This window comes from Kogia breviceps, chromosome 5 (assembly GCF_026419965.1).
Source record: "Kogia breviceps isolate mKogBre1 chromosome 5, mKogBre1 haplotype 1, whole genome shotgun sequence".
Classification (NCBI taxonomy): Eukaryota; Metazoa; Chordata; class Mammalia; order Artiodactyla; family Physeteridae; genus Kogia; species Kogia breviceps.
This window is the reverse complement of record NC_081314.1, coordinates 124,486,572-124,498,636: the sequence shown is the minus strand read 5'-3', so window position 1 is coordinate 124,498,636 and position 12,065 is coordinate 124,486,572. Positions and strand designations below refer to the sequence as shown.

Sequence of the window (12,065 nt, the reverse complement as noted above, 5' to 3'; positions counted from 1 at the left end):
ATAACCTCTCCTCTCTCAGCTTCCAAATATTAAAAATAGGAATAATACCTGCAGTACTTAAATAACAAAGTTATTTTAAATATACAATTTATTTGTTTTAGAAAAAAAAATGAAACAATATAGGCATATAAATTTCTTTTGATGATAATGAAAGTGGGAGATGGGATATTTGGGGTGATAGGAGAAAACAAAAAGAAAAGATTATATAAATTTTGCTATCCAATATTATAAAAGGTAGAGGTAATATAAGGCTATTTATGAAGAAGATGTTATAACAATAAAAATTAAAAGTGGTCAAATAATATATTATTGTTTGAAGTTAGAAAAGCAAAAAGTGATATACTTTGAGACACTCTAAGAAAAAAAAATCAAATTCTTCAATAAGTGGTGCTGGGAAAAACTGAACAGCTACACGTAAAAAAACAAAATGAAATTAGAACATTCTCTAACACCATACACAAAAATAGACCTGAAATGGATCAAAGACCTAAATGTAATGTAAGGCCAGACACTATAAAAATCTTAGAAGAAAACACAGGTAGAACACTCTTTGACATAAATCACAGCAATATATTTTTTGATCCATCTCCTAGAGTAATGAAAATAAATATAAACAAATGAGACCTAATTAAACTTAAAAGCATCTTCACAACAAAGGAAACCATAAACAAAACAAAAAGACAACCCACAGAACTGGAGAAAATATTTGCAAAAACAAAGCGATGGACAAGGGATTAATCTCCAAAATACATAAACAGCTCATGCAGCTCTAGGTCAAAAAAAAAAAAAAAACAACCCAATCAAAAAATGGGCAGAAGATCTAAATAGACATTTCTCCAATGAACACATACAGATGGCCAAAAAGTACATGAAAAGATGCTCAGCATCACTAATTATCAGAGAAATGCAAATCAAAACAACATTGAGGTATCACCTCACACCAGTCAGAATGGCCATCACCAGAAAGTCTACAAAAATAAATGCTGGAGAGGGTGTGGAGAAAAGGGAACCCTCCTACACTGTTGGTGGGAATGTAAATTGGTGCAACCATTATGGAGAACAGTATGGAGGGTCCTTAAAAAATCTAAAAATAGAACCACCATATGATCCAGCAATCCCACTCCTGGTCATATATCCAGAGAAAACTCTAACTCAAAAAGATACATGCACCCCTATGTTGACAGCAGCACTACTTATAATAGCCAAGACATGGAAGCAACCCAAATGTCCATTGACAGATGAATGGATAAAGAAGAGGTGGTACTTATATACAATGGAATATTACTCTGCCACATTAAAGAATGAGATAATGACATTTGCAGCAACATGGATACAACTAGAGATTATCATACTAAGTGAAATAAGTCAGACAGAGAAGGACAAATATCATATGGTATCATTCATATGTGGAATCTAAAAATATGATGTAAATGAACTTATTTACAAAACAGAAATAGAGTCACAGATGTAGAAAACAATCTTATGGTTACCAGAGGGGGAAAGGGGGAGGGAAAAATTGGGGAATTGGGGTTGACATATACACACTACTCTACATAAAATAGGTAACCAAAAAGGACCTACTGTATAGCACAAGGAACTCTACTCAGGACTCTGTAATGACCTATATGGGAAAAGAATCTAAAAAGAGTGGATATATGTATCTGTTTAAAAAAATAATAATAACATAAAAAAAGAAAGAAAAGCAAAAAGTGACACACTCTGAGACAATCTAAGAAAACAATCAAATTCTTACAATGGCTTCAATATAAAGTGAGAAAGGAAAAAAGGATCATGGTTGAGAATAAAACACAAATTTAAAACATGCATGATTTTCTCTACTGAAAATCTGAACAATTAGAGAACAAGGCCTGGAGATGGAGGCAAGGGAGAGAGAGAGAGAGAGAAAGAGAGAGAGAGAGAGAGAAAGGGAAAGAGAAAGGGAAATGAATGAACTGGGTATTAACAAGATAGCTCCCAACTGACACTTACCAAATTCTGTTAGGTGCTTAAGTATCTCTAACTCCAGAACTTTAAGAAGTTACTTTTCCTATTCTCAGAATTTTGTGGTACATTTCCATCCATGTATTCTATTTTATTTTACTTACTTGTACTTTTCTACAAGAAAATAACTTTTCAAATATGTCATTAAAATGGTAAATTGGCAACTTCAACTGAAATCTAGTTTAGAAATGATGAATTGTTAGTGATATTATTCATATCATGAAAGCACATGACTGCAACCTGGCAAAGACATTAGTTTGATGTATAAAAATATCCTGTGCCTGTTTCTGCAAAATACGTTTATTTCAAAAAAAAAAACCAAAAAACAGCAATGTTGCTTCTGTAGTGGGTTTCCATTTGGAAGAAATAAAATGTTCCCAACTAAATGTGTTGGCTTTCTATTAAGGGGTATGTTTTCTTCCAGCAAACCCTTAGGTCACCAGTGTTTGATGTTAGAAATATTTCCTTAGTGAAAAATAGAACTGTACCATCATTGGCTCTCATCTTTTATTTTAAGTGGATTTTTAGTGACTATAATACATACATGGGATTCAGGTTGGAATCTATCACTAATAATATCTGAGTATAGAAATTGAGACAGATTTATTATTTCTAAGCCTCCTTTCTTAAAATACATCACAATATAGCTTTGAAAATACAACTCAGCACAGTAACTGTCATATTCACAGTTCAGAAGTAAACAAGTCCCGCTGTCCTTTATCCACCCCTCAAACATTCCTCCTCTCACCGTTTTTCCACAGGCTCTTGGTGGTTTCCACAGCAATGGAAGTGGAGAGAGGCACATTTCTGGAAACATGACTATCCTTTCATTCTCCTCCTACTCAACAATGTTATATAGTTCATCTTTTTCTATAACTTCAATTGCAAAACCCTTTATTTTGTTATAGCCAAAACTGACTAGACTAGCTAGGTCTCCATCACCTTATGCTTCACTTTCACGTCCTCTTTCCATATGTTTTTTTTTTTCTTTCTTTTGTTAATGATTCCTTTACACCTAATTGCTTAAAGTAGCTTACTTATTAGTTAAAGCTATATCAGGCACCTGGTGTTTTTCCTCTTTGAAACACTCCCTAACACTCCTCTTCTTTGAAAGCATTCTTCATTCCAGGAGAGAAGGTCACGGTACAATAACCCCGGAGACCACCAGAGTCCGCCTGTGGACCTCCTGACGCCCAGCCTTGATGGCTTTGAAATGTTCCATGAGAAGAGAAGAATACACACCCTGCACCTGCCCCGATCCTTATCAAGAACCCTATTTGGGGGACTTCCCTGACTGTCCAGTGGTTAAGACTCTGCACTCCCACTGCAGGGGTCACAGTTTCGATTCCTGGTCAGGGAACTGAGATCCCACATGCTGCCCAGAGTGGCCAAAATTTTTTTTAAAAAAACTATTTTGAGCTAACACTATGAAGTTTTACTCACTGAACCCTTTCAAGGAGGACACAGTCTTAAGGGCACCAGCCTGCTGTGGCCTACTTTGGCAAAGAAATAAAGCTACTCTTTTCTTCTTCAACTAAAACTCTGTCTCCGTGATTTTGATTTGGTTCTGGTGTACAGAGACTGAGATCTCAGTAGCAATACTGCAGGCCCAAAATCACTGCTCCAACTTTCGCCCCATTCCCCTATTTGCGATTCTTCTCTAGTCTGTTTTCTGAGCGTATAGTACTCATCACTTCACTATCTCTGTACAAGCTGTTCTCCCCAGCACACCCACCCTTTCTCTCTGTATCTGAACCCTACCTACACTCTAGGAGTCTGCTCAAGGCCCCTTTCTGTATGTAGCCCTCCCCACGGTCTTGAACTTGTGTTGACCTCCCTTCTTCAGAAAGCTTTTAATCCTACAGCATGCCACACACTCGACTGCATTAGTAATCTAGACTTTTTGTGGTTACCGATGTTTTCATGTGTGCTAGTCTTGAGACGCCAGGGAGATTTATAAATTCATTGAAGACAGTGTTATGGTTTATTCTTCTTTTTACACTGTGTAGTAAATTTCAATACTGGACTAGCACAGTGATTTGCGAAGAATACATGTTTGATAAATACAAACACTAATTCTTACAAAACCTTTAAAGAGTTAAAGATGAGAACCTTAATATTCAAATTTTAAGCTCATTCATGGTAGCTACCATGCTATTAAACTGTTTTTGACCCCTATTCAATGTATTCAATATAATGTAACGAAGGATCATCAAATACTTTTGCCTGAATCATCTACCTACACTATTTCTGCTAATAATAAGCTAAATTGTACCCCATTAAAGTTAGCCTCACAAAAAAAGGAAGAGAATTTCTATACTGTACTTTGGACAGATGGAAGAGCAGCTACATCTTTCATTTAACCTTTTAGGTCTTTATTCATTCATTTAATAACTATTTAGTAAAAGCCTACTATACACAAAGGATAAATCTGCTAAGGACCAGGATGCTACCATTCTATAATCCATTCCTTTATGCCTTGAAAAGCTTCTAATCTTCACAAATCCTCTATTAAATGAAAATACACCAGAGGGAAGAAATATTTTGAACCACTGTCAGGTAACACCTTTACCAGAATCACTAATTTCTAAGTGCAAGAATGGTGCCTGGAGAAACAGAGAAAGTACTAAAAGATCTGGTAAGTGGCAATGTCAAGCCTTACCTAAAATCTGATCTAGAAAATGACCAAATCCCCTTGGATAGAGCTGGGCTGGGATGCGTTCAACTCTCTCCCATTTCCCTATTTTCCTGTGACCAATCTTCAAATTTTCTTCACTCTGGGACATATTTTTTTGGAAGGTTTTCTACCTGGGACAGATTGTAGAAAGGAAGGGAATTTCCAAAATAGCCCCAATAAAGCAAGCACAACCATTATCTGCTCACAAATCAAATCATTCTATTCAGGGGCGGGGCAGGGAGAGCTCTTACTTCTTGGTTATTCACAGTACCTTACTTAAATATTTGGTCTTTTTAAACAATGCATTTTGAGACCCCAGGCAAGTATAGTTCCTTTGTATAACCTAAAATGAAAAAGAAGATTTTTTTTTTCATTTCACAAAGGAAAGGCTAAACTTCCATAAAATGCCAATACAAATATCAGCACATGTTATGTTTTATCAGTTGGACTAATATGAATGATCAGGTCAGGGAATGTCTGTGAACCTGCTTTTTAAGATTTTTATCCTGATCTTTGAGAACTGAGCTATGCGGTTTTGCTGCCCTCTGGAGGAGAGTCAAGAATCATGACATCTACTAATTGGACACTGGTATTCTCGTTACATTATGTTTATTGAAACTGATTAACTAACTGACTATATTAATCAAGTCACAAATTAAAATAATAATTATTGCAACACAAAATGTCTCCTAAACATCTCAAAGAACTAAATAATCGCAATAATATTAAACTTCCAGTTAACCAATACAAGTTATTGGGTCTACTATTTGCCTGTTATGGACAATTAACATGGACTAATCACTTACTCAAAGGTATTCAGAAAGGTGTTACCCATCAATAGTCCTGAATTCCCTGTATAAAATACACCAAATAAAATAACCCCAAGCGAGAAATTATTCAAATTCATTATAGATAAATTTATTCCTTTATTTGCAGGTGAATTTGGAATTTGTGGATATTTTGCTGGAAATATTGCTGTTTCTACAATTTAAATCTTTCTCCCAATTCATATAACCAGTAGTTCCCAGTTTGTTTATTCAACAGGTTTTATTCAGAGCATTCTATGAGCTCCTTCTGAATTATGCCAAAGGTCAGTTGAGAAACTGATGAATGATTTAATTATCTTCTGCTGTCCTATGATTCTCCCTCTGACACTTCAAGTGTGTGACCAAACTTAGACACAGCACAAAAGTCAGATATCAGAATACTGGCCTCAATGCTTTCATCCTCACTCCTTCTCCACCTGAATAATCAAAACATTAATATGTATTAAGAACTCTTTTCCTGCACAGTTTGCAAGTTCTAAAGTTTTAAACTGAGGAACTGGGAGTCAACTTCCAGATTTGCTGCCACAGTCACTACTCTGGACACGTGCTGAACTGTGACAAGTAACCACAAGGGTTGAATGAGGTGGGCTTAGCAGAATGGATGAAACAGAGTACCTGGACTGTCCTCAGTGCTTTCTTATCCTCTTACTTTCACCCCACCCAGGTGCCTGGTGGCCCTGAAACTGAGTAGGATCCTTTGGGACTCCTGGGCACAGAAGCCTTTCTGAGGCCCCCATTTCTTAATTACAGGAAATAAGCCTCATTCAGCCTCCTGACCTTCCCTGAGTTCCAACAGGCAGGTTCAAACAGTTGTTAATTAGGGAAGGGAGGGGATGCAGAGACAAGGGAGGAACAGTCAAGAAACAATAGTGCAGCCTTGGGGCAAAGTCCTGGTTCCCCCTCAAAGGATATATATAACAATATCTTTGAGATGTTTTTCAGATACTGAAAGCCCCAGCTGGTGGGAGAAGTTAACTGTATGCTTCCCACAAGCACACAGACTCCAGACCCAGGTGGAACCAGAAGGTTGAGGAGGCTGACTCCCACTTACCTCCCCCCCCAAACCAAGCAGAAGAATGTCCATGAGCTGATCACGCCCTCTTTGTACCATTACTCTAAAACTCCTTCTACCCGCTCCAGATCAGGACACACAGTTTTGAAGGCATTAGCCCACTGTGGCCCCCTTTGCCTGGCAAAGCAATAAAGCTACTCTTTTCTACTTCACCCAAAATTCTGTCTCCAAGATTTAATTTGATGTTGGGTACAGAGGCCAGATTCAGCATCATCACCCCCCTTCACTTTGGTTGCCCAAATATTCCACCAATACACACTTTACTCCAGACAATCCAGTGTTTTAGGGTCCGTACTATTCCTACCCCTAGAATATCTTATTCAACCTGAGTCCCTATTATAGCTGGAACCTGCTTGATAAAGTGGTATCAAATTGTATTAACTAATTCAGATCATGGGCATCATGAGTGATAATTGATGGATGTCTTTGTCTTCTTATGCAGCATTTTAACAGAGCCAAATAAGGAAGATCTTCATAGTAATATAGCAGACTGTTTAAGAGTACACCTAGTTGATTTTCCAAGATGGATATGATGGTGTAGAAAAAAAAATTTTTTAAACAGACTTTTAACTTGCTCTCTAGACTCATAAATGTCCACCCTGGACAAAATACCAAGAAAATATTGCTTTGCTTTGCTTTTCCTTTTTTATTTTTTCAAATTTTTATTTATTTGTTTGTTTGTTTGTTTATGGTCCTGCTCAACTAAAAAGTCCTCTGCCCTCATTCAGATAGTAAAAAGTCCAGTCCAGTCCAGTCTAATCACATAACTGAAACCTTCATTTCAAGTTATAACTATAACTTCTCCCCTCTCCCAGCTCCAACATGCTTTTGGCTTGGATGTCTGCAGTAGGTAAGTAGGATGAAGTTGGCTTCCTTTCTCTTCCTTGCTCACCCCCTCTCCTGCTAGGTCAGGCCCAGAGTACAGTTGTGATCTTGTATCACTGCCCTCTGGTATCCAAGGCTGATTCTTCTTTAAAGGGTTTTTGGGGCAGGCCCTCAGAGACCCTCTCATGAAGGTACGTTAAGTGCCTCTCCTCCAGCAGACTGGGATGATGTAGTAAATTTCCTGTGGGTTAACCTTTAACCCAGAGAGACAGTAGGCATCATTGAGCTGGCCTAAATTTCCTCCCTAATCCTACTTCTGATGGATGAATTATTCTGAGGCACACTTTTTCTTTAGAGCCACGGAGCAGTGGCTAACTTGGCATATCACCTCAAATTTGCTTCTTATCTTTCCCTGCCTCATTTCCTTCCTTCTCTCTTGCTGGGCTGCGATGTGCCTCCTAATTAAGCATTATCACCTCAACTTTGCCTAAGACTCCTTCTTTTTTAATTGGACCTGAAATAGGAAACCAGAAAGACCATCATATTTCATAAGTTTTCCTTTACTGCGGAATAAATCCAAGCAATTAATCAATTTCGATTTCATCTGGAAAAAAAAGAAATTTGGACTTTGCATTGAGATAATTTGGTAGGGCACTGAACATTTATTACTAATCACAGCGTGATTAATTTAGGCATCTTCTGCACACCCACTGCACCAACCTAGTCCAGATCAACATAATCTCTTGCCTAGACTTGAACCACAAATTCCTAACTGGTCTCCCTGACTCTAGCATTTACCTTCTTCAACACATTCTCCCTACTGCTGCCAGTACCTCAGGATACACTAACTGCCTTTGGGACCTCTGTTAAAGAGGCATCTCTTACCTTTAGACTCCTCAGGCATGAATCAAAACATGACTCCCTCTCTCAAACTCCACAAGATGCAAGCATTCTTTGACACTCTTCCCTCTTCCAAAGAAAGGGGGAGGAGGAACAGCACACCAACAGCACTCTCCAAAGAACTCCTGACTCTCAGCTTAATAAACAAGCCCCCAAATCCCAAAGCTTAACACAACATATGCTTATCTTTCACACATGTCACAGTTCAATGAGAGATGGAAGTGGAATAAAGGCTCTGTTCCATCTAGTCTTTCAGGGGCCCAGCTTCCTTCCATCTAGTAGCTCCTTCATCCCCCAAGATTTACAATCCTATTCCAGATCCTCTGCCAAGAAGCAAAGAAAGCAAGCATGGAGGACTGGGGTTTAAGGCCCAGCCTGTGAGGGGCACACATCGCTTCTGCTTAACACCCCCTGTAATGTTTAATTTTACATGTCAACTTTCAGGGTGCTTTGGGATGATATTGACAGTAAAATCAGTGAACTTTGAGAAAAGCAGTTGGCCCTCCATAATGTGGGTGGGCCCAATCCAATCAGTTGAAGGCATGAATAGAACAAAAATAGCAGCCTCTCTGAGCAAGAGGGAATTCTCCAACTGACTGCCTTCAGACTTCATCTGTATTATCAGCTCCCCTATGTCTCGAGCCTGCCAGCCTGCATTGCAGATTTTGGACTCACCAGCTCCATAATCATGTGAGCCAATTCCTCATAATAAATTTCTGTATACACACTCACACACACACGCACACACACACACACGCACACACACACACATGCACTCACACACATCCTGGCATTGATTCTGTTTCTCTAGAGAACCCTGAATAATACATCGCCTTGGCCACAATGCAGGCCCCTAACTTCAAGGAAGCTTGGAAATGTAGCTTGGTAGTATGCCCAGGAAGAAGAAGAAGAGAGACATGGATAGAGAGCATCTGTACTTTCTAAGACAGACATATGATCATGTCACTTCCCTGTGTTCAGGGAGACTTCCTATTGCCCTCAGAACAGTGTCCAAACTTATTATCAAGTCACGAGTTCTCCAAATTCTTATCTTTTTCTACATCTCCATTTGAACCTCTAATGCTCTCCCACTACACACTCTGATGGATTTCATCTGATGGGTCCCACCCTCTACTGACTGCAGATCTTCCTTATACATTATTAATGACAATAGCTAACACTTACTGAGCACTTATCATCTGCCAAGCACTGTCCCCCCAAAATTAAATGCATTTCTCATTTAATTCTTAAAACAACCCCGTGAGGTGAGTATTATTATAAATACATTACAGATGGAAAAATTGTGACACAGAGAACTTAGGAAATTCACCCAAGGTCCGACAGCAAGTAAATAATGAAGAAGGATTCAAATTCCTCATCTAACTTGAAAACCTCCTTCACCTCCAGTTTCTCTTTACCAAACTCTACCACTATCGCCCCTTCACCTGTCTAATACCTTATCATCCTTAGGATATCAATCAAAACCTCTCTCTTTCAGGACATATTTATGACTCCATAGACTTCATCAGGTCTACCCACTAAAGCTTTCAAGGAACCCTTTATCTCCCCTATGATAGCACATTTATTGTGACTACTTATATAATTGAACATCACCTATCTCCTTTAGAGTTTAAGTTCATGATGGCAGAAGTACATACATATACACACACCAGGGAGAGATGACAAAATATTTCATGTACAGTATTAACGAAAAGATAAAATACGTAGTGTACTAAAAATCTGTCATTGGCCCCTTCAGATCCACTCTTTACCCTTTGTCTTAGTCAGTTCAAACTGTTATACAAAGCACCATAAACTGGGTGGCTTATCAACATAGAAATCTATTTCTCAACAGTTCTGGAGGCTGGAAGGTGGAGATGATGGTGGCAGCATGGTCAGGTTCTAGTGACAGCCCTCTTCTGGGCTGCAGAGTGATGATTTCTTTTTATCCTCACACAGCAGAAGCAGAGCTAGAGGGCTTTCTGGGGTGCCTTTCAGAAGACCCTAATCCCTTATAAAATCCACCCCTGTGACCTTATTACCTCTCAGAGGCCCCACATCCTAAAACCATCAAACTGTCAGTTAGCATTTCAACATATGAATTTTGGGAAGACACAAATATTCAGTTCATTGCATTCCAGCCCTGGCTCCAAAAATTCATGTCTTTCTATATATTCATGCCATTCCAGTAACCGAAAGTCTTAACTCATTCCAGCATCAACTCTAAAGTCCAAAGTCTCATATAAAAATCTTCTAAATCAGATATGAATGAGACTCATACTGAAGCAAAATTCCTCTCCAGCTGTGAACCAATGAAATCAAGCAAGTCATGTGCTTCTAAAATGCAATGGTAGGACAGGCATAGGACAGACATTCTCATTTCAAATGGGAGAAAAAGGAAAGAAGGAAGGAGTAATGGGTCCTCAGCAAGCCCAAAACCTAGCAAGGCAAACTGCATGAGATCTTAAGACTCGAGAATAATCCTCTTTGGCTCCATACTCTACCTTTCAGTCCCACTAGGGTGGTCCCACCTTCTAGACCCACTGGGGTGCTACTATCACCCTGAAGCTTGGCAAGGAACTGCCTGTGCTGTTTCTCTCTGCAGTGGCTCCACCCATGCCATGGTTCTCTGTCAGGATGGGGGTCACACCTGCAGGACTCCACTGAGCTTTGGTCCCACCCTTTGAAATCAAGGTGGATATAGTCCTGTCCCCTGGACCCAAGCATTCTGGGCCTGTGTTAGGAGTGAACCCTGACGATCTTCTGAATCGCCTTCAGGGTCTTCTTCCCTTGTCTTGAAGAATAGCATATTTGTAGTCAAATAGTTCTATGGTCCAGTCCTGCAGGATCTAAGAAGTCTGACAGACTTCCCTCATTTTGTCCCATTTCCTCTGGCAGTCCCAGCTGGCAGTTTTTCTGTTGGTATAATCCCATCTCTATTCTTGGTTTTTGTTGAGATGGTTGATTAATTCCATGGTTCACATCCCTTAGTGTTCTCTTCCAAACACACTTTCTTATCGTTTGCAATATGAATAGGCTAAGAATTTTCCAAATCTGCAAGCTCTGGTTCATTTTTGCATAATGGTTCTATCTTCAAAGCATTTCTATCTCCTCACATTCTACTATAAGCAGTCAGGAGGAACCAGGCTTCTCCTTCCACATTTTCTTAGAAATCGCTTCAGCTAAATATCCAATTTCATCACTGGCAAGTTCTACCTTCCACAAAAGACTAGAACACCAACACAATTTAGGCAAATTTTTGCCACCTGATAACAAGGATCACCTTTCCTCCAGTTTCTAATAACCTATTCCTTATTTCCATCTGAGACTCGATCAAAATAGCCTTTACTGTCCATATTTATATCAACATTCTGTTCATGACTTATTAGGTATTCTCTAAGAAGAAGGAAGCTTTCTCTACAGCTCTCTTCTTTCTGAGCTCTCATCAGAATCACCTTTAAAAATCTATTCACAACAATCTCCATTTCTTCTAGCATCCACCTCAAAACTCTTCCAGCCTCTACCCATTACCCAGTTTCAATCATATTTTTAGGTATTTGTTAGAGCAGCATTCCCACTTACTGGTACCATGTTCTGTCTTAGTCCAGGCTTCTATATCAAAGTACCATAGACTGGGTGGTTTATAAAAAGCCTAAATTTATTTCTCACAGTTCTAGAGGCTGGAAGTCTGAGATCAGGGTGTCAGCCTGCCTGGTTCTGTTAAGGACCCTTTCCTAGGTTACAGACTGCTAACATTTCCTTG

The 12,065-nt window shown here is 39.0% G+C and overlaps 1 protein-coding gene across 2 annotated transcripts in view; it reads right to left on the bottom strand.

Moving 5' to 3' along the window:
• Positions 1 to 12,065, bottom strand: part of CHODL (chondrolectin) — a 407,133-nt gene that overhangs the window by 307,736 nt on the left and 87,332 nt on the right. The window lies entirely within an intron of this gene.